Genomic DNA, 18,748 nt, shown 5'->3' on the forward strand with positions numbered 1-18,748 from the left:
GATTCTAGCAGAAACTCAGGGCTCCTTTTTTTCCCCTCCTGGTTATCTAGCTAGATATTTAATTATTTCTTTTGGCTTGTGGCCTTAATAATTTGCATATGAGGTAGGAGTGTTCTTTTTGACTTGGTAAAAATAAAGCATTTGTTTAATAATGGGTGCATTATTTCTGATCAGAAACTGGAAGGCTAGAATCCCTTACTTGCAAACTGCATGATAATTATCATGATAATTATGGGTATAAATCTGCCAGCACACAGTATTTGTTTTTTGCTATGGTATTTTTTAAAATGGGGAAAAGAGGTATTTATGAAGAAATATTTAACTCACGCTTCTAGCAGTTCCAAATGTCACAGGCAATCAAACGTATGTTTTCTGCTCCAGAAGATTATACAATGGACTCTGAAATTCTTGAAAATGTCAGGAATACATCTTTCCCTTTTTGTACTCTGCTGCTGAGGAAGCGCCAAGTGTTTGCTGAAGAAAGGGATATCCTCAAAAGGTAACTCACCGGTGAGGATATGGGTGGAATAAGGGGGTGTCCAACCTGCACTAAATTCCTGGACAGCATTACTAGGAGACAAGGCAATTTCTCCATGTTCTGTTCTGGTTTTTTTTTTTTTTTTTAACTCACAACCAACAGTGATCCTGTTATGGCAAAGAAAGCTCAGCTCAGCTGCCACTGCATTGCTAATGGCAGAAAGGAATACAGGGCATTCAGCAATCATATTCTTAGTAAATTTCAATGTATAGTTTAATAAGTACTGACATTTTCAGCCCACAGATTCAAAATAATTTGATGGAATTTGCCAACGGTCATAATCTTGTTGACGTATCTTTTTGCTTTTTGGGGAAGGACTTTCCATCTAAACCTCAAGGCACTGGTTTGAATCCCTGCGGACCCAAGCATAGGTTCAAGAGACTCAGAGTCCATCCTTCTTGGATAATTTAGATAATTCCATGTAATGAGTTCCCCTTCAATGCCAACTCGATTCCCCTCCATCAGATTCAAAAGACATACGATGCCACGAGATGGAACAGGACAGGCAATGATCAAAACAGACTAATGATATGAAATTTGCCTTTAAGTTCCCATGTTGAGGGCAGAAATAGCATTGAACTACTCATTATACTCAGTCGACTTTCCTAGAATGCTTCTTGAAATTTTATTTCGTTTTAACTCAAGCCCCTACAAAAACATGTAGGATCAGCAATAGTTTCTAAGTAATTGATATGCTTTTATCTAATAATTATAAATTGATACACTGGGTCCTGTTTTTCACAGTGCCTACTAGGAAATTTAGAGCAAATTTAGGCTACCCATGGAAACTAAGTAGGTTTTGATAATTTATACTAATGTTTCTGTTATTCTTAAAAAATTTGCTTCTGGCTCCATTTTTACACCTCTTAGTACATACTTTTAATTTCTACACTGTCTTGTTATACTGTATATGTTCACATAAGCAGAGATATGGTTATGAATGTTTTAACAAGAGAGAGGGGGCATGTTTGTGTATAATACTGATACAAGGATGTGTAGCACATACTTTGTAAGTACTAAAATTATATATACCATACTTTTTATTGTAGACTTCATATACTCAGTTGATTCTCAGAGAATATTTTTGTTGATTTTTCTCTAACTTTTGTATCCTTAAACACCTAAGGCTGTATTTTCCTTTTTCTAATTTTACTTTTTTATTAGCATGTATCTTCCCTAGCCCAATGCTGTAAGATTCTATCACGTTCATCCTCCTTCAATATTGTATGGAGCTTTGCTCACTGTTGGAACCCTCCTAGGCAGATCTTCAAAACTTATAAATGAATAAGTAAAAGAATGAAGCCAGGATTTATATAGACACACACACACACACACATATATGTGCTGGGTCAAAAATATAGATTCCATTTTTAAAAAATTTTACTTCTCCCATGCCCCAACCTTTGCCTCTGGTAACCACCAATCTGTTCTATGTACGTGTTTTGTTTTGTTTTTTTAAGATTCCATATATAAGGGCAGTCATACAGTTTTGTATTTATCATTCTGTCTGACTTCTTTCACTTAGCATAATGCCCTCGAGGTCCACCTGGGTTGTCATAAATTGTAAGATTTCCTTCTTTTTGTGGCTGAGTAATATTCCACTATATACACATATACACCACATCTTCTTTATCTGTTCATCCATCAATGGACACCTAAGTTGTTTCTTTTTTTTGTATTTTTTTTTTTAACAAGGAACTGGCTTTTTGTTTTTGTTTTTGTTTTTTCAATTTTTTCAAATGGAGGTAGTGAACTTGGGACCCTGTGTATGCTAAGCATGCTCTCTACCACTGAGGTATTTCCCTCCACCCTAGTTGGTTCTATTATCTTGGCTATTATAAAAATGCTGAAACGAACACAGAGGTGCAGATATCTCTTCAAGAAAATGATTTCATTTCCTCTGGATATATACCCAGAAGTGGAATTGCTGAATTGTAAAGCAGTTCTATTTTAAAAAAATTTTTTTCAGGAACCTCCATATTGTTTCCCATTGTGTCTGCACCAATTTATATTCCCACTGGTAGTGCACAGCTTTCCCTTTTCTCCGCATCCTCACTAAAACCTATTGTTTCTTGCCTTTTTATTACAGTAGCTATTCTAACAGGTGTGAAGTGATATTTCATTGTGGTTTTGATTTGTATCTCCCCGAAAAGATTCTAAACATCATTAATTATCAGGGAAATATAAATCAAAACCATATACTGTAATACTGTATGACTGCTCTTATATATGGAATCTTAAAACACACACACACATAGAAGGCAAGGAATGGGGCATGAGAGAAATAAAAATTTTGGTAGCATAGACATTTTAGCAATATTGATTCTTCCAATCCATAAGCACTGAACATCTTTCCATTTCTCTGTGTCTTCTTCAATTTCCTTTATTAATGTCTTACAATTTTCAACACACAGGTCTTTTACTTCCTTGGTTAAATTAAATTTATTCCCAGATATTTTATGCTTTTTTGACACAGCTGAAAAATGGAATTGCTTTATTTGTCTTTCTGATAGTTCATACTTACCATATAGAAATGCAACAGATTTATGCATATTGACTTTTGTATCCTGCAACTTTACTGAACTTATTTATTAGTTCTAACAGTTTTTGATAGGGTCTTTAGGGTTATCTATATATACAATCACATTATCTGCAAGTAGTGACATGTTTTATTTTTTCCTTTCCAATTTGGATGACTCTTACTTCTTTTTCTAGCCTAATTACTCTAGATAGGACTTTTACTATTATGTTGAATAAAAGTGGTAAGAGTGATCATTCTTGTCTTGTTCCTCATCTTAGAGGAAAGACTTTTAGTTCTCCATCATTGAGTATGATGTTGGCTTGGCATATGTGGCCTTTATTATGTCAGGGCATACTCATTTTTTCAGAATTATCATGAATCAATGTTGAATTTTATAAAAGTTTTTTGTATCTATTGAGATGATGATGATTTTTATCCTTCATTTTGTTAATGTGATGTATCGTTGACTGATTTGTGGATATTGAACCATCCTTGCATCCTTGAATTATTTTTTATATTCCTATCAGAGAAGAATTGATAATCTTCACTTATTAGGATCACAACACTCATAAAATCCATTTCACAAAATTCAAATGTCATAAAATCAAATATTACATAGCACAAACTATACAACAGACTTGTCTCCCCTTTACCACCCTGCATAGACATTACCAAGGTACAGATTTTCCTAGTCTAAAGGCATTATAAATTGGAAGTTTGTGACATTAGTATTTTGCTTGCTAATAATAGCAATGCTGTGCTAGTAATTTTGTAAATATTGCCAGTCTTCAAAATAAGAATAAAAACCAGAAGAACAAAATCTTTCTAGCTCAAAAGAAAGAAGAATAAGTTATATAAAATGCAAATGATTCAAGCAAAGAGATTTAAGTTTAAAAAGCTGCCTGATTTCTTTTTAAACTCCAAACCTTCTATCATGAATTAAAATACAAACTGAAGCATTTAAGCGTTTCTTGTGCTTATGGTTTCTTGTCTCCAACTCACTCTACTCCTATTTATCTACTTCAATGCTTATCTAGCACCAGTCTCTTGCATTCCTCATCAATGGTTCAAAGGAACATCTGCTTTTCAATTTCTTCCTTTATTAGTACAGCCTGTGTCTTCAGTCCACTTAAATTCCAATATATTTCCAGACACACAGAACCCAAAGCATTTACTCTATCTACTATTTATCAAGCATGCTTAGAATACATACATCATTTAATGAGGCAAAGAGGTTCCAAGACATTTTTGCATCATTTTTCTCACTCTTTACTTAGATTTTTCCGAAGGACAGGACTCACGTGGAGAAATAAGTGTGAGCTCATGGAGCACACTCAGCCCAAAGATTTGGACAGTTTACTGATTTCAATGTGAGGGAACGGAGAGGAGTCCAGGAATTTGAAACTAATCCTTATTTTTCCCTACACTTAGCACCAAAAGTAGATGACAAGAGGAAACTTCCCTCATAATTAAACAACAGAACTGTTTTTGTTTTGTTTTTTTTAACGTTTCAGGTGTACAGCAAAGTCATTGACGTTGTTTGATTTTTGATACTGAGTTATTGAGTTGCATGAGCTGTTTGCATATTTTGAAAATTAATCCCTTGTCAGTTGCATCATTTGCAAATATTTTCTCCCATGCCATAGGTTGTCTTTTTTGTTTGTTTGTTTATGGTTTCCCCTGCTGTGCAAAAGCTTTCCAGTTTCATTCGGTCCCATTTGTTTTTGCTTTTTGTTTCTACTCTAGGAGATGGAGCCAAAAAAACTGCTGTGATTTATGTCAAACAGTGTCAACAGAACTATTTTGTCATTCATTTCTGATCAACAGTGATCTAAAGAGATTAATTAACAAAACATCCAGCTAATCCGGCCTGTGAAGAGTCAACAATCACAGCACACTCCCATCTACACCAAAATAAGAAGAAAAAAGAAAAAAGAAAAACATAACTTTCTCTGCTGTAGTAAACTGAATAATGGCCCCAAAGACATCACACCCTAATCCTTGGAACCTGTGAATGTTATCTTATATGGTAAAAGGGACTTTGCAAATGTGATTAAATTAAGAATCTTGAGATGATGGGATTATCCTGGATTATCTGGGTGGTCCTGAATGTCATCGCAAGGTTCCTTGTAAGAGGGAGGCAGAGGGAAATCTAAGAACAGAAGCAGAAGGCAATGTGGGGACTGAAACAAGATGCTAAACTGCTGGCTTTGCACACGGAGGAAAAGGCCAAGAGCCAAGAAATGCAACTCTAGAAGCTGGAAAAGGAAAAGAAAGAATTTCCCCCCTAGAATCTCTGGAGAGAGCAGGCCTGCGGAAACCTTGATTTTGCACCAGTGAAACTGATTTTATACTTCTGACCTCCAGAATTGTAAGAGAATAAATGTGTGTGTTATTTTAAGCCACTGAGTTTGTGACCATTTGCTCTATAAGCCACAGGAAACTAGTACAACTACATTAAAACATAATGTTTGTCACCAAAATCAACTTAGAATGAAAATTCAAGACAATACTGAGAAAGACACTCTCAATATATATAATGGACAAAAGATATGCATCTAAAATACATTTTAAAATCTAATAAGACAAACCACCCACAATAAAGTAGGCAAAAAACACAAAGAGGCATTTGATGAATGCCTCTAAATATATGAAAAGTTCAACCTCACTAAGAGTCGGGACCGTGACAATGAAAACCACATTAAGTTTCATTTTACACACACAAAATTTGTTAAAATGCAGAATAACCAGAATTCACACTATCTGCTAGGGAAAATGTACTGTTACACCCACCTTGGAGCGCAGTTTGGTTCTGTCAGGAAAACTGAGCATGCACATGTAATATGACCCAGCAATTCACTCCAAGGTATACACGTGGAAAGAATACTTGTATGTGTGCCCCAGAAGCCACATATAATTTTATTCGCACTGTGAGACCGTAATATACTAAACATATTGGGAACTATCTAAAAGTCCATCACTACTAATAAATAGTGGGTAAATGAATGAACTATAGTTAAAGACATCAACATAGTTGAATCTCAGTTACAACACTGGTGAAGAAAGAAAGCCATAGAAACATACACACAGTATGATTCCAATATTACAACTTTCAAAAACAGAACTAAACATTTTTCAAGAATTCAGACTGTAAAGAGAAGCAAGATGACTATTTTTACAAAGCTCAGGATACGGATCAACCCTGCAAGGAGAAGGGGAGGATGGATTAGGGTGGAGCCCCAAGGGAGTTATAAAACCACGAGTGATGTTCTATTTCTTAAGCTGAACGGTAGCATACGAGTGCTATTCAAACTGAACACATACACTCTTTCAGGTGCATGATACTCACAATTAACAGTTTTATCTATAAAAATTCAATGATACCAAGTGGGGAAGGGTATAGCTTAAGTGGTAAAGCAGATGCCTAGCACACACAAGGTCCTGGGTTCAATCCTCAGTTCTACCTTTAAACATAAATAAATAACCTAATTACCACTCCCCCAAACTAAATCAATCAATCAATAGGACAAGTCACCAGAACAATTATAACAGCAAATCGGATTCCATTCCTAAGATCTACCTCCCTGTTTGAATTGTTCGTTACTGATTGTTGAAAAAGCAAAAGGTCTTACAACTTAACTACATGTAAGATCACATACAAGAAGCTTGCACTGAGTTTCACTCATTTTAATATGTTAATTGCAAGACATTTAAAAAGATTTACCCTATTCGTAAATCATGATTTAATTGATTTAAAATGTGGATCTGAAAATATACACTCTTCAGTATATCTGGATAGTAAGCTGCTTATGTGCCCAAATATTTTGCTCTTCAATCCAAGCCAATTTTTAAAAATTCCCCCAACAAGATTAAAAGCTACACATTCCAACATCTTAAAAATTTCAGAGGAAACCATGATAAGATTTAGACTTTAAACCGTTCTTTATTTTTGTACAGAAAGTCACCAGCTACTTACTGTTTTTCTGAAACACAGTTCTTAAGATGAGTTGCAGCTGAGATAACGTGGTCACTTCGATTAATAAAGCCCCTGAGGGATGACTGGATTCAGAGAGAGATTTAAGAACCGAAGAGTGGAGGATTTTACATATAACTGAAGAGTTGTACCTTTAGGAGAAAAGGGAAAGAAATCGTCTCTCCAAGTTTCCAAATTTCCCACTGATTAGGGTTTGGAGTGGGAGTGAAAGGAGGAGCTGAAGTTGCTGGAATGTACAAAAGCTACCCACCCCATAAAACTGACATCAAAGATGTCGACCATCAGGCAGCAAAGATTTTGCACTAAAGACCCTGAAAGAAATAGAAGACAAATACATGATATTAACTAGCATTTGTTAAAGACACTTTGAATTCCTTTCTAGCTGTCTTTTCTTATCCATTCTCTCAAGAAATATGCTTAAAAAAATGCAGATTCCTAAGGCCCACTTCTGATCTCCTGAATCAGAATCTCTGGGATTTCTACCCAAGAATTGCCTGAATTACACTAATACATATTAAAACGAAAGACTCTGCAAGGGTCTTTTCTTTTTAAACTAGCTTGAGAGTATGTATTTAAATGAGGCTATATTCACTTGCTTTTCTGTTTTATTTATTTATTTAGGTCAGCTTTTTGAATCAAATTGAATTAGGCACAAGAGTAATTCAGTGAAAATTCATGTTCAAGTACCAGTGACCTTTTTTATGCATATTTTTAAGGTATTCTTTTATCTGTTTCTAATTGAGGCAGTCACTTAATGTTTTAATAATCTACCTGGAAAGTGAAGTACTGATACTTCTAGAAAAATAATTGTACTCCTTCGTTTATTTGAAAAGGCGATTAAAACATGTCTCCTGCAGTAACACTTGTAAATAAGAAACTATCCCATATTCAGTAGCTGTTTAATGGGGCTTTTTTTCTGGGGGTTGTATTAATAAACTTTAACGTCTTTCTGGAAAAAAAAGGGGGAGGTAGAGACCTATCTGTCCCTTTCAGTGTTAAATTCGGGGCCAATGCTCACCAGTAGGAACATAAGGGCTGTTTATGTTCCACGTCCTTTCTGACTAATCATGTCAGCACCACACTGGTAAAAAATATATATATATATATTCTAAATGTTACCTTCTCCCTTACAACCTGAGTGCCAAATATAGTAGCCAGCAGACTTATAAAAGATACTCAATAAGTATTTTTTGAATGAGAAGACCAGAAAAATAGTCTTAAGAAGAAATAAATAATTAGTTTGGTAGAAAATCTAAAATGCATTACTTCTTTGAACTGTGCAGCTTTAAGTAATTAATACCAATTTTCAGAACCCAAAATCCTACAAAATGCATACACATTTTTTTTTTTTTACTTCTTCAGTCATGATTCTGGGATTTTCAACTACTGATGAACTTGAGGCAATAGAAAAGAGATGACTTTTGAAACTGGGATTTGCTGCTCAGAAAATCAGAAAATAGTAGCACTGTCGCTCTGAGATGTAAAAAAAGGGGAAAGAGACTATGATCAGACTTAACCTCTAGAAACTGGGATCTGTGGAGCAAAAGCACAGGGTTAATTTAGTGGTCCTCTCTGACTGCAGATTAAACTCACTTGGGATGCCCCTCGGAACGCCAGCCCTGACCCCACCTTGGGGTTCACTGACCTGGGCAGGAAGCCTGCCTGAGTCATATTTCAAAAGCACCTAAGGAAGGGGCTGAGCCAAGACAGCGGAGCAGGGAGACTCACAGGTCACTCTCTCCCACAGATACACTGAGAATCACGTCTACAAACCTGCTGAATCGCCCAGCAGAGTGGCTCTCACGTTGAAATACAGGAGGATTCGCACAAAATCCGATAAACAAGTTTATACTGCATAGTACAGTGAACTATATTCAATATCTTCTAGGAACTTACGGTGAAAACAAATATGAAAATGAATATATGTATGTTCCTATATGACTGAAGTATTGTGCTACACACCGGAAATTGACACAACATTGTACACTGACTATATTTCAACAAAAATACATTAAAAAAAAAAAAAGCTCCTAAGGAGATTTTAATGTTCAGGCTGATGGCTGAAAACCATCTGCAGGCAAATTAAAGCTTAGACTGTTCCCTACCTGAAATGTACACTACAAAATTCTATGGAGATCTTGAAGAGTTCCAATGCCACACTGCTCTCCAGATCTGCTGACTCAATCTCCAGGATAAAACCTAGGAATCTGGGATTAGTCGACGCCAGCTGTCATAACAAAATCCCATACTGGTGGCCTGAACAACAGGAATTCATTGTCTCACAGTTCTGAAGACTAGAAACCCAAGATCAAGGTGCCAGCATGGTCAGATTCTGGTAAGAGCTCTTTCTTTGGGTTGCAGGTGGCCACAGACCCTACTCCCATCTAATATACTTTTAAGTGCAAAAAGACTGTAAGCTACAACATACTTTCCTGCCCGTTTATATACTGTTATGAGAGGCAATAGAGATTAGCTATTTAATAATTTGAGCTTTGTAGTCAGATGGTTCTAGGTTCATCTCCCAGTAACAGTGGTCATACTTGAAAGCAGGAAAGGCCCCTAGGACACCACCCCCTTCCTGAATGTCTGCCAGCTCAGACATCATTTTAATTCTTACCTCCTTCTTTCCCACTGAGCCTCAGAGCCCTTCTTAACACTGCATTCCAACTCAAATAGAAACAATGCTCAAGATGAAACTTATTTTCGAAGGCTACTCTAAAAACTCCTATTTTATGCCATGAAGTCCATCAACAATTTTTTTCTTTCATTAGACAAGCCTTTGTGTGTATATATATATATATTTAATGTTTAATAAACCTAAAAATAAATAAATATTATATGTATTTAATTATCTAAAAGTTAAGAAAAATAATGGATGATACTGAATGACTCCTGTTATGCAAGTCAGAAAAAACAATCTGAGTTTTGCAAACCCTTCTACCAGGGATAGAACAAAGCAGGAAAGAGATTGACTTTTGTCCAGCTTTCCTGAGATATAATTGACATACAACATTGTATAAGTTTAAGGTGTAAAACATACTGATTTGATATATTTATATATTGTGAAACGTCTACCACCGTAGCATTGGTTAACATCTCCATCCCTTCAGAAAATTATCTTTTCTTTTTTGTGGTGAGAACATTTAAGATCTACTCTCTTGGCAACTTCAAGAATTATTAACCATAATCACCAGGCTGTACATTAGGATCCCCAGAACCTATTCATCTTGTAACTGGAACTTTGTACCATTTGACCAGCATCTCCCCAGTTCCCGTGGTGACCACCATTCACTCTGCTCTGAGTTTGACTTTTTTAGATTCCACATATAAGTGGTATCACACAGTATCTGTCTTTCCGTCTGACTTATTTCACTTCGTGTAAAGCCCTCGAGGTCTATCCATGTTGTTGCTAATGGTAGAACTTTCTTCTCCCACATGGCTGATTAATAGTCCATGGTACACATCAGGTCTTTATACAGTCATTCTTAGATACTTAAGGTGTTTCCCTATTGCGAACACTGTGAATAATGCTGCAGTGAACACGGGGGTGCAGCTATCTCTTCAAGATCCTGACTTCATCGCCTTTGGATAAATACTCAAAAGGGGAACTGCTGGATCATACGGTAGTCCTATTTTCAATTCTTTTGAGGAAACTCTGTACTGTCTTCCACAGTGGCTGCACCATTTTACATTCCCATCAACAGTGCACAAGAGTTCCCTTTGCTCCACATCCTCGCCAACACGTGTCATCTCTTTTCCTTTCAGTGACAGTCATTCTAAAAGGTGTGAGCTGATAGCTCATTGGGGTTTTAATTTGCAGTTCCCTTGTGATGAGTGATGTTGAGCACCTTTGCATCTATCTGTCCACCATCTCAATGTCTTCTTTGGAAAAAGGGTCTGTTCAGTTCCCCCGTTCATTTTTAAAAATTTTACTGTTTGTTTGCTTTGCTATCGAGTTGTATGACTTCTGCATGTATTTTGGATATAACTCCTTATCACATAGATGAGTTGCAACTATTTCCTCCCATTCTGGAGGGTGCTTTTCTCATTTTGTTGATGGTTTCTTTGGCTGTGCAGAAGCTTTTCAGTTTAACGTAGTCCCATTTAAAAAAAAATTTTGCTTTTGTTGCCTTGCTTTCAGAGTCATATCCAAAAGACCGTCGCCAAGAGAAAGAGATTAGATTTAAGATATGATTTCCAAGAAGAGGTGGAGATGGAAGCAAATTTAGAAAAGAAGACACAACTTTCCAGTCATTCTTGGCACAGAATGTCACTTAGAGGTCCCCCAAAGCCCACAAAAGAACAGTTCTGCCATGGAAATATCTATTTTGTCTGTCTTCATTCTTCAAACTGAAGTTTCACTTCAAAATTTAGACATTATTTACAAGTGCAGCACAGTTAAGTGGTTTTAAATAATTTACTCTGTTTTGACTTTCTAAATAACTATTTCCTTACTTCTTCCTCATAAATATTTCCTTTCAGATGTCATCAAAAACATATGCTGTGCTTAAAACTATTAAGCTTCTCTAGATATTATTCAGTATGTGTCACTGAAAAATAAAAAAGAATTTGTGTTTATTGGACAAGAATTTTCAGTGTTTTTAAATCCCAATCGTTTCTAAATAATTATTACTAATGACACAGTATTTGAATTCATTTATCAGGTTTAGAAAGAGTCCATCAGTTTCTATGCTGAATAAGTATCCAGCAGAAGTGTATTTTAGGAAAGTGACCATGAAAGCAATATCAAAGACTGATGGGGTGTCGGGGCATCAGAGGCTGGAAACAAAAGACCATGACCACCAGCTGGCTGGGAGGTGATTAATCTGGCCTAACATCGCAGGAATAGACAGGAGCTGACAGGTATAAAATTGAAAGGACATTACAACATATTAAAAATGAGGAGAGGCATTCAGAGGGCAGGCAAAAAAATGGATCCTGGAGGGCACACCCAGGGAAGTCGAAGGATACTAATTGCTAGGTTACTGATTTCCTAGCTACTTGGAAACTCAGAACATTTCAGCCACTCCGAGGCTTAAAGGATGACTTAGAAGTCTTTCAGGGTTAAACATGAACATATGTCTCAAAATCTGCCAAGGAAATAAAAATGAAAAATAACCATGAGAGTGGAGTGGAGTGATCTCTGCCTTCTCCTACTTGATGAATGGTTTTTAAGCAGAGCATCACTGGGTTCTGAGGCACCCGGCCCACGAGTGCCAAGGGTCTGGATTCACTTCCCAGTTCAGCGTGGCAGTGTGAGGGCTCAGATCCTCAGATCGTGTTAATGATACACTTAGTGACAAAGCGGCAGCCTCACAGTGTGCAAAATAAGCTATTTAGTAACCTCTCCTCTGGGGTCATTGAACAAAGTAACTCCTGCCAGTAAAGACTTCTGAAACTTTGAGAGGGTGTTTAGTGGTCTTTCCATCCTTTGTGTAGAGAAATCGGACAAAATCCAATCATGGTGTGTGCCAATCCACCACTAATGTGCAGCGAACAAAAACTTCTTAAGGACTCATTTCTAATTTCCCTCAATGGTAGTTAGGTTAAAAGTCGTAACAATAACAACAGTGAAATCATTCTCTTAAATCTGGCATGCTGGAAGCTGTGTGCTGGTGGAAGAGGTTGTGCAGGGCAAGATTATCTGTAACCTGAGATGTCAGGCAGACCTTTGCCTAGCATCCGTGTCAGGAGACTTCTCTGCATAACTATGATTAGCAAGAACTTACTGGGTTTCTGATGCCATGCCAGGTAATTTATCTTTATCATTTCATTTAATCTTTCCAATCCATCTTACAGATCCATATGACTGAGGCAATTTTACAGATGATAAAATAAGATCCAGAGATTTTAAATAACTTGCCCCAGACCACAGGCTAGCACTGAACTTAATCTTATCTGCCTTTGTAATTTTCAGACAAAAGGTTAATGATAATAAGTGACAGATATAAAGGCAAAATTTATACGTAGTATGCAAAATGTAATTAAAATGCAAGAAGACAAGATTCTGAGACAGTTCAGAATACTCAGAAATCAACTGCAAATGGAAAAACAAATACCAAAATGAATTCACGAACAGATCCTAGTAGAACAGTGTTGCTATTTTAAAATCTGAACAATACGATTTACTTTGCTTGAGCTTAAAGGACGAAAATCACAAAGCTGGCTACAAAAGGCAGACTTGTTATTAAGTTTAAGTGAATGTTGCAAGAAATGTTCGTATCTACTGACCAACATTCCACTGTTTAATTAGCCCAAATATTCAGAGTAAAGTGGATGTCCTAACAACATAAGAAAGTTCAAAACCTAGTAAAAGATGTCAGAAGACACATTTCCAGCGCATTTGAGAGTAGCACACACTTAGAAAAAGAAAACCAAAATGAGAGATTTTTAAAATTCTCTTATATAATCAAGAATAACAATTCATTTTTATAAAACATTTAATCTAGGTCTATAGGTTATTGGAGAGAATGCCAGGCAGGAACACAGGACATCGTTATAAAAGCTCTGGGGGTCTGGATATCCTCCTGCACTTAAAAAGGAGGTTGGGCCAAACCATATTTATGATTCATTTCAGAATTAAAGATTCCTAGATACACAAAGTAAGAGTGGACTGACCAGTGACCTCTTATCTGCTTCCTTAACAAATCTCTTCTAGAGATTTCACGTAATCTATCGTTTTCACCAAGTCCGTCTGCTATTTCTCAAACCAGAATTTTCTGAAAGACGAAAACAACCAACAACTTAGAATTTATGTTTACCAGCTGTCTTCTTTTACTTCCAATTAGATAAAAATTGAGTGTACTTGTTAAAAATAACATGCAGGTCAAGTAGTTCAACAACCAAGAAAAAAAACTCCGGGAGGCACATTTAACAAAAGCTGCCCACTCAACAGTGAGAACAAAGAAGTCTCCAAAAAGCTAATGAAACATGTGCTTATTGTGGCAAATTTTGAACTCAACTCTGGAGTTCAAATGAGCTTGAACAGCCATAGGATGAGAAGCAAACACTGAAGACCTCATTCCATCAATGATGGAGAAAGACAGGTCCCTTTAGTAACTGGAGCAGGTGGTGACTGTTAAGGAGGAGAAAAAGGGAGAAACATTTCATCCTAAAATTCAGACTTCATCTGTCACAAAGCCACAATCAGGTGATCATTAATATACTGTGATTTCTATATTCTGACTGGATTTGTTACTAAAAAACAGAGCTGGAAACACAAAAATAAACAAAATGGCCTCACTGTGAGACATGTTTAAATAATGTAGTCATAATTTAATCTTAAAATAATTTCTTTAAAGATACACTCAGAATAAGAAAGCATTTGGATTCAATGCATTACTCAGGACCACTCACTCTGTCATGTTGTAGTCACCTGAACACAACTCCAAAGCCCCATTTAAGAGGATCTGCCAAATGATACCTTTTCATGTCTTCACTACCCCTTCACCGCATTGAAACACAGGAGAATTATTGCTTCTCACTCAGCAAGAACTCTTAACTATACAAGTTTTTAGTTTGGTTGATAGGCTTCGTAAAATTAAATCTTAAACCACCCCCACCAACTTATTTGTTCATTAAAAAAAAAATCACTTCATTCACAGATCGTAACTGTCCGTGCAAAGTGTTTGAGTTTCACAGAAGCATCCTGCTGCTTAGCTGGACTTCCAAGGGTCTGGCTGTCAAAAACTGGAGCGGGAGCAATGTCCCTGCTGTTGCACAACACAGTTCAGTGTACTGGACAAAGGGTGGGGCTTCAGGACTCCCTGTGACTGTTTGGACGGATCTCTAGGGAACATGCTTTTCAAGAGGCAGAAAAGAGAAAAATAAATGGGCCAGGAGGTCAGGTTTTAATTTAACCTGCTGACTTAGTTCACTGCTCCCTACACGCAGCAATGGCCTCTCCACAACTCCCACTTAAACACGGTTTCTTCATGATCTAAGATCTCAGAGAGGGAGATCTCAGATAAGTAATATTTTTCGCACATGTTTGTACTATTTATGTTTTCTTCTTCTGGTACATTCCTTTCTATACGGTCTCTCAAGTTCTAAGAAGTAGGAGCCACTTGCCCTATCTGTTTTCCCACTTTATCCGCCTCCAGGACTTTTGACTTCAGTTTCTGTTTTATTCAAGTCATGCTGCCAATTAAAAATTTATAAATAAAAGAAGTAAAGATACTTAATGTTCTAGAACATGTAAGGACTGTTCTTGGGAGAGGGGAGATTAGTGCAAAGGGAATCATATCAGAGGTGTAGGTATGTGTAATTTAACGACTTGGTATGAACTGGTGTAAAGGCCCTTCTGGGCTCGATATACACACACTGCAGAAATGGAAAATGACATACTAATGATGAGAAGAAGTGGTGGAGAGCAACTTCCAATTGTATTGACTTCTATCTCCATAAAGGAAGGTTTGATCAACTAAGAAAAACACTTAGAATTTTTATAAACTATATGTAACTTCAAATTTTCAAAAAAAAAAAAGATTAAATAAATGGGACATCATGCACCTAAGAAGACAGAAGTCAACAATCATGCATAAAGAACCTAAATGTCACGGGTAAGCTAATTTCTTCTAGGGTTCTTCTATATTCTTGTATGTTTTTAACTGCTTGCTAATACAACTGAGATTTGCTTAATGGTATAACTGGAGCGTGGTATTTAATAGGTTCATAATGCGGTGAGAGTATTTCTCTGAAAATATCTGATTTACTCCCTATAAGATTAGGTTTGATGGTAGTAAGTCAGGGATGTCTGGAAAGTTCTGGGTAAACCATTTCAAAGACCAGAACTTATTCACATATGAGAAACTAACGTCTGTGCCCCAATGTCTCATTTCATTCAATGCCATTCAGTCATTCACAGTCCTCGAGTCGAGTCTTCAAGAAGAAAGAAAATTCACATCACACACTATGCTGGTATGGGCTTAGAGCCTACACAAAAACAACTAGGTTTTGAAAGTAATTATAATTCAACTCACGGTAGACATCTTACAACTACAAACATCCAAAATAAAATCTTACATAGATAGTATACCTCATAGGCTTACAGAATCACAGACTCACTATAATAAAGAATAGAAGGGAAAATTGTGATGAAAATTAGCTGATTAATGGACAAAATGACGATACACTCAACACTACACTTAATGGATTTAAAGAACAAACCCTGAAATAATATTCCAGAAATTGGTTTACCAATTGCCAGTAGACTTTATTAGGTGAATAACATTGTTTTCTAAGTATATAAATCCCCATTTTTGAAGAGGGTATATTAAATTTGTGGCTCGACTGAAATACTATTTAAAATATCACAAGCCTACTTCAATGAACTATCATGCAATTCCACTTGTGTATGTTTGATATAATGCTGATAAGGCCAATGAAATTTCTCATCACTTCAACATAATTAATACAGGGCACACTCCAAAAACAGAGCCATCTAGTGGCCAGTGCAGAACCATGATTATTACATCAAATTACCAAAGAACATAAAAGCTTGAGTGAATATCATTAACAACTTAAACTAGGCAGAAACAAATTTTAAATGGTTCTGCTGTTAAGAAGAAAAAAAGAACTAAGCGGAAAACTCGGCTATAAAACATGTACATACTCTTTATTGAGTAAGGTCCTCATTTTGTAAAATCAAAAAAAGCCTGAAAGAAGAACTACACAAAGGTGCTCACATGCACAGACACGCACATACGACGGAAGAAATTATACCAGAATATGAACAGTGTTTAGACCTGGGTAGTGGGATTAGTGTGATGTTTAATCTCCCTCTTGATACCTTTCTGCATTTTTGTCCGTGAGTACACACTACTTTTATAATTAGATAATATAATATTTCAAAATACTCTGGGTAGGTACTGAAACAAATGTAGAAAGGAAAAACAAGAGTAAACTGAGTCACCCTTGAGAACATGTGATCTTTTCTGTTTCTTAATTCTACACCTTTTCTAGTCTCTTCAGCAAGTGGTGTTGGGAAAACAGGACAGCAACATGTAAATCAATGAAGTTAGAACACTCCCTCACACCATACACAAAAATAAGCTCAAAGTGGCTTAAAGACTTAAATATAAGGCAACACATGATAAACCTCCTAGAAGTAAGCACAGGCAAAACACTCTCTGACCTAAATCCCAGCAATGTTCTCCTAGGGCAGTCTACCCAGGCAATAGAAATCAAAGCAAAAATGAACAAATGGGACCTAATGAAACTTTTAAGCTTTTGCACAGCAAAAGAAACTATAAGCAAAACAAAATGACAATCTACAGAATGGGAGAAAATATTTGCAAATGATACAACTGACAAAGGTTTAATTTCCAGAATATATAAACAGCTCATACAACTTAATAACAAAAAAAAAAACCAATCCAAAAATGTGCAGACCTAAACAAGCCATTCTCCAATGAAGCCATACAAATTGCCAATAGGCACATGAAAAAATGCTCAATATCACTAACTATCAGAGAAATGCAAATCAAAACTACAATGAGGTAGCACCTCACACTAGTCAGAATGGCCATCAAAAGTCCACAAATGATAAATGCTGGGGAGGGTGTGGAGAAAAGGGAACCCTCCTACACTGCTGGTGGGAATGTAGGTTGCTGCAGCCATTATGGAAAACACTATGGAGAGTCCTCAAAAAACTAAAAATAGACTTACCATATGATCCAGCAATCCCACTCCTGAGCATTTATCTGGAGGGAACTCTAATTCGAAAAGCCACATGCACCCCAATGTTCACAGCAGCACTATTTACAACAGCTAAGACATGGAAACAACCTAAATGTCCACTGACAAATGACTGGATAAAGTTGTGGTATATGTATACAATGGAATACTACTCAGCCATAAAAAAGAACAAAATAATGCCATTTGCAGCAACATGGATGGACTTGGAGATTGTCATTCTAAGTGAAGTAAGCCAGAAAGAGAAAAAAAAATACTATATGGTATCACTCATACAGAGAATCTAATTCTACATCTTTGTAGCTTCAGAGTTTGTTTGCTATAATCTAAATGAACTACTGCCTCTTGATATATTTATCATAGGCTTAGCTGATTCTTTATCTGAGCATAAATTACAATATGCTTACATATTAGGCACACAGTTATAAGCCCAGATTTAATTGAGCAAGATTAAAAATGCAACATTAATGTGGAGTTTTAAAAACACATATAAATTACTTACCAACATACTTAATACTGCAAATAGCAGAGGTAGAACAGGAAAAGATAATTATTTTCACTTTACAGATGCAGAAATGGAGACTGAGAGAGATCACATATTTGTATACAGCTCTGCCATCAAGAAGCTAAAAGTCTTCTTTTCTGACTCCTGGTCTATTGCTTTTCATACTGTAATAATGATGATGCCAGGAACTTAAATTTCCTGTTAACTACTTTCGTATTTATTCTCAAAAAGTCTGGTTGGAGGCAGCAGCAACTCTTTTTATTCCTAATTTAGATGGACATAGACAAAGTACTATCACTGAGAAAATTTATCTTGGGTATAATAAAAATATAGATTTTACTCTCCTATCATATGTTGATATTTCACCAGAGCTTTTTAACTAAATGAATACTGAATTGTAAGAAATTTGCAGTAAATGTTTAATAAATTGAGAATAAAAAGGAAAACACTGAAATACTGAGACATTGAAAATAAATTTTTTAGCAATTTTTAAAT

The 18,748-nt window shown here is 36.2% G+C and overlaps 1 protein-coding gene across 2 annotated transcripts in view; it reads right to left on the reverse strand.

The window, feature by feature from the left end:
- The window catches only part of PDE3A (phosphodiesterase 3A), a 285,788-nt gene that overhangs the window by 170,255 nt on the left and 96,785 nt on the right, over window positions 1-18,748 (reverse strand). The gene's annotated exons all lie outside the window — the stretch shown is intronic.

Source organism: Vicugna pacos, chromosome 34 (genome assembly GCF_048564905.1).
Source record: "Vicugna pacos chromosome 34, VicPac4, whole genome shotgun sequence".
Classification (NCBI taxonomy): Eukaryota; Metazoa; Chordata; class Mammalia; order Artiodactyla; family Camelidae; genus Vicugna; species Vicugna pacos.